Genomic DNA, 8,198 nt, shown 5'->3' on the forward strand with positions numbered 1-8,198 from the left:
CTTAGATTAAGACTATTGTAGATGTATTTTATCCATTTTAATTGATTTAATGTATTATTTATTTTTTTATCTACAAGAGTAGATATAACCCTCTCAGTTTGCCCTGAAATGTCACCAGTAAAGCCCGTATTTCTCCAAACATGTACAAATGCAAAATATAAGGTGCTTACCCGCTTGGCCCAAATGTTAGCTATGTGTCCGGAGTATTTGTGCAATGTATAAATCAATATTGTTCAATTAAGAAGTGTTTTAATCCCGTCTGTGTCCGATTCTGTCGGAAGTTCCCATTGGGTGGTAGTGACGGGCGCATCCGGTGAAAGCCGGAATTACACTCAATGTAAACAAAAGGTAAACGAGGGGGGGAAATGGCGTTTGGCCACAGACGGGATTAAAACACTTCTTTAATGAAAAATATGGACTAATACATTGCACAAATACTTCGGGCACCTAGTTAACATTTGGGGCAAGTTCACAATTGGAACACCTATTATCGCCAAATCACCAGAAAAAGTAACTAGATTTGTCGCTAGAAGCTTTTCACTAAGTCACTGGGGGGGTCTGGAAAGAAGCTAAATCTAACGACAAAGTGTTACTGTGAAATCACACCATCCTCTGTGATATCACAACTAATAACTTTAAGTACTTGAACCGCTCTGCATTGTGGGTTTTGGCGCAAAACTGCAGATTGAGAGGGAAATGCTATGGGGAGAAGAAGGGAGAAGCAGAGTGAAGAAGTGTCTCTGAGGTAAGTCAGTCATTTCCCCCCTCCACTTTAATGATAACTAGTCTAGTTGTGAACTTGTGCATGCTGTCGTTCAGTCTTGCTCCAACAAATGATGTGCTGTCCATGTCTGTAGACTCTGTATATAAGTTTAAATGCGTTTCCCTCACACACCTTAACTTTAACGTTACGACGCACCAAGCCGGTGTGTGTGTGAGATTGCTGCCGTGCATAGGCACACGTCGGTGGGGCTTTTATGTCATGTTAGTCGGCTAGCTTGAACTCAACCTGGTGTTTGCACGTTCTCCATTGAAATCTTAACGTTTATGTAGATGTACGGGCCGCACATCTACATAAACGTTAAGATTTCAAACATAAAGTGCTAACCCCATGGCCACGGATGTTACAGTTATGTATGGGTCCTCAAAAGTACCCGTATGTTCCGTATTGTTCAATAAAAATCATTTTAATCCGATCGGTGGCCATTTGCTCATAGTTATAATGTATCAGAGGAGTGCAATACACCTCCCAACCGACAGGGTCGCTTACTTGAAAGCATGGCGAAAATACAGAGAAAATGTCCACCGATCGGATTAAAAAGCCTTTTATTGAACAATGCGGAAGATACGGGTACTTCTGAGGGCCCGAACATAATTGTAACATCCGTGGCCATAGGTAAAGCACTTTATATTTGAAATCTGAACGTTTAAATATACAAGAGATAAATGGAGAAAATGCAAACACCAGGTTGAAGTTTATCCATGACTGTCATGATATGACGGTCATGTTTCAGAGCTTTAGTCCAGGGGGCTGCATTGGTCTTGTTTATTTTATTAAAGTTAGACGTTCGTTGACGCTGGTATTTTATGTAGTTAAGATTAATAATGAGCTCACCTTGATGTTGATCTAAATTTACAATTGTGCAATGTTATTTCAGCTCATTTCACCTTGTTATTAAATGTTATTTCAGCTCATTTCACCCTGCAATGCAGCTTTTCCCTCTTTTTGTTTTTAATGCAATATTAGTGTAAGATGTTGACACTGTTTTCTAAATGACCACAAACCAAGTATTACTGCAGTGGTTCTCAACCTGTGGGTCGGGACCCCTAGGGGGTCGCCACATTATTTTCGGGGGGTCCGCAGATGACAGTGAAAAATGGGGGATCTGAAAGCTTAGCAGATCTACAAGCTTTCATTGTGAGCTTGTAGATCAGCTATTTTTTTCACAATATTTATCTGGAACCATGTTAGACTAAATGTAATGCTTCAACTCATACAATTCCAAGTGCTTGTCTGGGTGAGGGGTCCCCAGTTCAAATATCATTATATTGGGGGGTCCCCACTTCAAATATCATTATTTTTGGGGGTCGAGGCCTGAAATGGTTGAGAACCACTGTATTACAGTACCAGCTGATGTATTTGCAATAGGCCATCTGATACTAAAAATGAATATGTTTGTGTTGGAGGGCTAAACTAAACTAGTGGTTTTCAAAGATTTTGTGTCAAGGGACACATGTATTCATCATGTTAAATTGTCTCTATAATGTGTGCACTCTTTATATTGTTTGCATATGCTAATGGAAAAACAAATAAGAAGCCCTATTTCATACTTTCACAACATTTGACTAGTGGAAATTGTAGATTTAAAAGCTTTTGATCTTGTAAGATGCCTTTTTTAAAGCTTGTAAATCAGCTTTTCTTTGTTTGTTTGTTTTTTAGGATATAGTGTCTCTAGTGGGAAAGTGCTGATGTAGATAATAATTATTCATGAATAGTTTAGACCATTGAGGGGGTTCCAGGTGGTCCCCAGCTAAATGATGGAGAGTTTGCATTAATAGAGAATGTAGAGTTTTATATTTTTTGATCAACCTGTTCAACCCTGTACTATGGTACCACATCAAAATTGTATAACAAAGTGTGTGTGTGTGTGTGTGTGTGTGTGTGTGTGTGTGTGTGTGTGTGTGTGTGTGTGTGTGTGTGTGTGTGTGTGTGTGTGTGTGTGTGCGCACACAAGTGTTTTCTCTGTCACTGTAGGCATACCCACGGCTTACCCGGAGGAGATTTGCTTGGGTCGCCAAACATATCATTCATTGTAAGTATATTTACTTATTGAAAATATTGGGCTAAATAAACTTTGGCATAGAATAATACAAAGTAGATATAATGTGATTGAAAAATTGACTGGCCCCATAACCCCATTTACATGCAGAAATTCATCTGTCATCAGTCATCAGAGTAAAAATGTAAACGCCTCAATTGGAATAGAATATCCCAATCCCGAATAAATCTTCATTCCGGTCTGAGGGGTGGTATATACCGTTTGAATCGGTACAGATCACCATAACACTTTATTCCGAATGCTACTGGGAGTTTGGAATACATGTATTATTTTACACGTCTGCCCTTGGTCGACTATAGTGCTTTATGCCCATGTCCAAGCAGGTATGGCCATTTCGAGACATTTTATGCGTGCAGAAATGCGCTATCTTACCCATTTAGAAAAATACAAATGCACCAGTTTTTTCCCCGCATAATAAAATGCACTATTTACAAACCCATCGGCGAATTACAGTGCCATTGCCAATTGCAATGTATGGGTGTATGATGCTGTGTTTTTTAGTTCTGGGTTGTTTTTGGTGGAGGTCGCGTGTGGTTGCAGGGACTGCGCTTCAAAATATATTTTTATTTTCTTTTATCAGATAATAGCTGTTAGTGTTTGTCGGTTATTCATTTCTTAAGGGATAACAGGTTATGGGTTGGCCATCTCATAGTCCAAAGTTATATTCCGAATGAATGCTTCGGTCATGTAAACAATTGAGGACTATGAATACTTGTATTCAGGTTCCATGTAAACAGTTGGGTATGAATATCTGTTCATAATGAATTCCTTCATTCTGAATACATTTTGTGCATGTAACTGAGGCCACTGAGGTTCATGCTCACTAACGGTCTTCTTTGTCACCGTAGGCACACTGGCATACCCACGGCTTGCTCGGAGGACTCCAACCGCTGCCAATAGTTGACACCGGAGGAGATTTGCTTGGGTCACCAAAAATATCATTCATTGTAAGTAAACAAGACCAGGAGACCTGGTTCTGCCAAACCCAGAATGAAGTCCTAGTATGTAACACACCTACAAACCATTTTATAACTGAAAAGCATAAATCATTTTAGGCTTGACGTGTGTGCAGAGTGTGTGCAGAGGAAAAGAGGATTTAGGTCTTCAATTCCGACATCCCCATGTATGTAGAAGGCCCATATATGGACGAAAGATCTTATAGAGTAGTGCTCTGACTTTATAAGATCAGAGCACTACGTCAGGGCTAAGCCGGTTTTGTCCCTTTTCAGAGGTCCATGCTATGCCCATGTATGGACGAAAGGGGGACAGACTTTTCTGGCTGGGACCTAAGGACAAAGGGGGCATGCCCATGTATGGACGAAACAGGTACAGAGCCTACCCTTTGGGTCTGGCAATAACACATAATGGGCTAAATACACTTTGGCATAGAATAATACAAAGTAGATACTAGAAAAAGTGGTCCTCGGAGCACAACTCTCCGCCAGCAGACTTGTGTTGGGAATGTTGGGAATGTTCTACTTCTGGGAATGTTCTACTTCTTATGTTCTAATTCTACAACAAATAGAACATGTTACTGTGTCATAGTAACATGACACAAGTGTCCTATCCGTCTGTATAACTGTCCTATCCGTCCTGTCTGTATAAGTGTCCTATCCGTCCTGTCTGTGTCATTTAACATGACACAATGTCTGTATAAGTGTCCTATCCGTCCTGTCTATGTAAGTGTCCTATCCGTCCTGTCTGTGTAAGTGTCCTATCCGTCCTGTCTATGTAAGTGTCCTATCCATCCTGTCTATGTAAGTGTCCTATCCGTCCTGTCTGTGTAAGTGTCCTATCCCTCCTGTCTGTATAAGTGTCCTATCCGTCCTGTCTATGTAAGTGTCCTATCCGTCCTGTCTGTGTAAGTGTCCTATCCCTCCTGTCTGTATAAGTGTCCTATCCGTCCTGTCTATGTAAGTGTCCTATCCGTCCTGTCTATGTAAGTGTCCTATCCGTCCTGTCTGTATAAGTGTCCTATCCGTCCTGTCTGTATAAGTGTCCTATCCGTCCTGTCTGTATAAGTGTCCTATCCGTCCTGTCTGTATAAGTGTCCTATCCGTCCTGTCTATGTAAGTGTCATATCTGTCCAATTATGTATCCTATCTAATTGTTACAGTATCCACCATTTCTCAGCCATTTCGTGATGGTTCCTGTCTTACCTCACTTTGAAAGAGGCACAGACTCTTTCAAAGTGACGCCATGTATTTGTAAGTGTCCTATCCGTCCTGTCTGTGTAAGTGTCCTCTTCCTCCTGTCTGTATAAGTGTCCTATCCGTCCTGTCTTTGTAAGTGTCCTATCCCTTCTGTCTGTGTAAGTGTTCTATCCGTCCTGTCTGTATAAGTGTCCTATCCGTCCTGTCTGTATAAGTGTCCTATCCGTCCTGTTTGTATAAGTGCCCTATCCGTCCTGTCTGTGTAAGTGTCATATCCCTCCTGTCTATATAAGTGTCCTATCTGTCCTATCTGTCCAATTATGTATCCTATCTAATTGTTACAGTATCCACCATTTCTCAGCCATTTCGTGATGGTTCCTGTCTTACCTAGCCGCTATCCGTCCTGTCTATGTAAGTGTCCTATCCGTCCTGTCTGTGTAAGTGTCCTCTTCCGTCCTGTCTGTGTAAGTGTCCTATCCCTCCTGTCTGTATAAGTGTCCTATCCGTCCTGTCTATGTAAGTGTCCTATCCGTCCTGTCTGTGTAAGTGTTCTATCCGTCCTGTCTGTATAAGTGTCCTATCGGTCCTGTCTGTATTTCTCAGCCATTTCGTGATGGTTCCTGTCTTACCTCACTTTGAAAGAGGCACAGACTCTTTCAAAGTGACGCCATGTATTTGTAAGTGTCCTATCCGTCCTGTCTGTGTAAGTGTCCTCTTCCTCCTGTCTGTATAAGTGTCCTATCCGTCCTGTCTATGTAAGTGCCCTATCCCTTCTGTCTGTGTAAGTGTTCTATCCGTCCTGTCTGTATAAGTGTCCTATCCGTCCTGTCTGTATAAGTGTCCTATCCGTCCTGTTTGTATAAGTGTCCTATCCGTCCTGTCTGTGTAAGTGTCATATCCCTCCTGTCTATATAAGTGTCCTATCTGTCCTATCTGTCCAATTATGTATCCTATCTAATTGTTACAGTATCCACCATTTCTCAGCCATTTCGTGATGGTTGCTGTCTTACCTAGCCGCTATCCGTCCTGTCTATGTAAGTGTCCTATCCGTCCTGTCTGTGTAAGTGTCCTCTTCCGTCCTGTCTGTGTAAGTGTCCTATCCCTCCTGTCTGTATAAGTGTCCTATCCGTCCTGTCTATGTAAGTGTCCTATCCGTCCTGTCTGTGTAAGTGTTCTATCCGTCCTGTCTGTATAAGTGTCCTATCCCTCCTGTCTGTATAAGTGTCCTATCCGTCCTGTCTGTGTAAGTGTCATATCCCTCCTGTCTATATAAGTGTCCTATCTGTCCTATCTGTCCAATTATGTATCCTATCTAATTGTTACAGTATCCACCATTTCTCAGCCATTTCGTGATGGTTCCTGTCTTACCTCACTTTGACAGTGGCACAGACACTGTCAAAGTGACGCCATGTATTTATAGGCCGCTATGCGTCACTAGCCAATCAGATCACAGTATTTCACCGTATTGTCACGTGTCACGTGAGGCTTGACCAATCGGTGTGTCATATTTAGAAAGTGAAAACAAAACTCTCCTGGCGGAGAGAATAATGTGATTGACAAATTGACTGAGGTTCTAGTTTTAGAGATCCTGGAGAAAGTTTGGTGTCAGCTTGAGCTCTCTTGGGCATGCTCACTAATGGTCTTCTTTGTCACTGTAGGCACACTGGCATACCGACGGCTTGCTAGGAGGACTCCACTGGCGAATTGACACCGGCGACACCGCTCCCTTCGTCCTCAATTCCAGCATCTCAACAGTGACCACGTATGTCTCCTCCATGTGTAGACAGTGCTGAGCCTCGGCACCTCTGTGCCTACTGACAGAGCTGCAGAGAAACCACAACTTTGTTTCTCCCACCAAAATACAATGAACTCTAAACCATTTTTGATTTGGTAATTGTGACAGCCCTACCTGTTTATTTCTGCCAGTTTATTTCATGTTTTTCCTCATCCATTTGTTGAACAATGTTTCACTGCAAATTTAGTATGTGTGAGGATGTGTCTGAGACTGTTGTTCAGTTTATTCAGCACACAAAGCTGCACAGTAACACTCCCAACTATCAATATCAATGTGGTGTGCCTGACTGTACACGGAAGTACCGCAAAGTCACTGTTTTGCAAATGCATATGTATAGAGACCACAACAGACTGGGATCTTCTCTGCAGTGTTGCAAGCCATTTGACACAGCCTTAAAGTGTGTGGCTCAGTCTTGTTCATTTAAGTGTGATACTGTAACATCCCTTATGAAGCATTTGAGGTCACATTTAAAAGAAGGATTGGAAACCAAATGCCCATTCAGAGGTTGTGACTGCACCTTTACAGTTGCATCCAGTTTAGACTCACATGTTTCCAGGAAACATAAGGATAGACGTGTAGAGGATCTAGATAATTCAGTTTTAGTTCCCACAGAGCATTTGGGTCAACCTGAGCCTAGTCAGTCATGTTCAGATGTTTCTGATGAACATGTTTGCCAGCCTGGCCTCCCACCATGCTTAGGCCATGACTTGTTTGAGGGCGTTGTGACTTATGACCTTGCTTTGTTCATTGGTCATTTAGTTAAGGAGAAGCATTTTGATTACCTGCAACTAAATCGGTGTAAGAACCAATTCAAATATCAAGGATATGATGGCAATGACAAACCGGCAGACCTCTCTCCTGACAGTGAGAGACTAAGTGGGCATGCGGTTCAAAACTGGTGCTTTCTTAGATTGCTACCTCTCTTGGTGGGTGACAGGATTAAAGATGCTTGTGAAAAAAAGAAAAACTTATTAATCTGTGAAAATGGTTCTCTTTTTGATATTGTACTTTCATCCAAATGTTGCACTTTAACTAATTGTTAAATAAAAAGTTTACGTTAATAGTCCTTGTTTTCTTTTTTTTTCATTGAGCAGATCCACAAAGCATGTTATGGTAAAATCACAGTTAAAGTCAATTTTACAATACTTTACTGTATGTACATTTACAGTAAATGAAATTACTTTCACAGTAATGGTAATAATATATACAGTAAATAACTGTACTACATACTGGTAAATTACATTACTTTCACAGTAATGGTAATAATATATACAGTAAATAACTGTACTACATACTGGTAAATCACAGTAAATGACATTACTTTCACAGTAATGGTAATAATATATACGGTAAATAACTGTACTATGTACTGGTAAATCACAGTAAATTACATTACTTTCACAGTAATGG

General features: G+C 41.1%; 1 long non-coding RNA gene across 2 annotated transcripts; it reads left to right on the forward strand.

The window, feature by feature from the left end:
* The first annotated feature begins 691 nt into the window (after positions 1 to 691).
* Positions 692 to 7,849, forward strand: LOC311050987. Of its 2 annotated transcripts, XR_014601348.1 has the most exons (5): positions 692 to 745; positions 2,736 to 2,813; positions 3,689 to 3,787; positions 4,070 to 4,166; positions 6,652 to 7,849. It is a non-coding gene; the product is annotated as an uncharacterized lncRNA (long non-coding RNA). The 2 variants fall into 2 exon arrangements; XR_014601349.1 differs by lacking the exon at positions 4,070 to 4,166.
* The last annotated feature ends 349 nt before the right edge of the window (positions 7,850 to 8,198 follow it).

The sequence above is a fragment of the Gymnoscopelus microlampas genome (genome assembly GCF_963454915.1).
Source record: "Gymnoscopelus microlampas genome assembly, chromosome: 8".
Classification (NCBI taxonomy): Eukaryota; Metazoa; Chordata; class Actinopteri; order Myctophiformes; family Myctophidae; genus Gymnoscopelus; species Gymnoscopelus microlampas.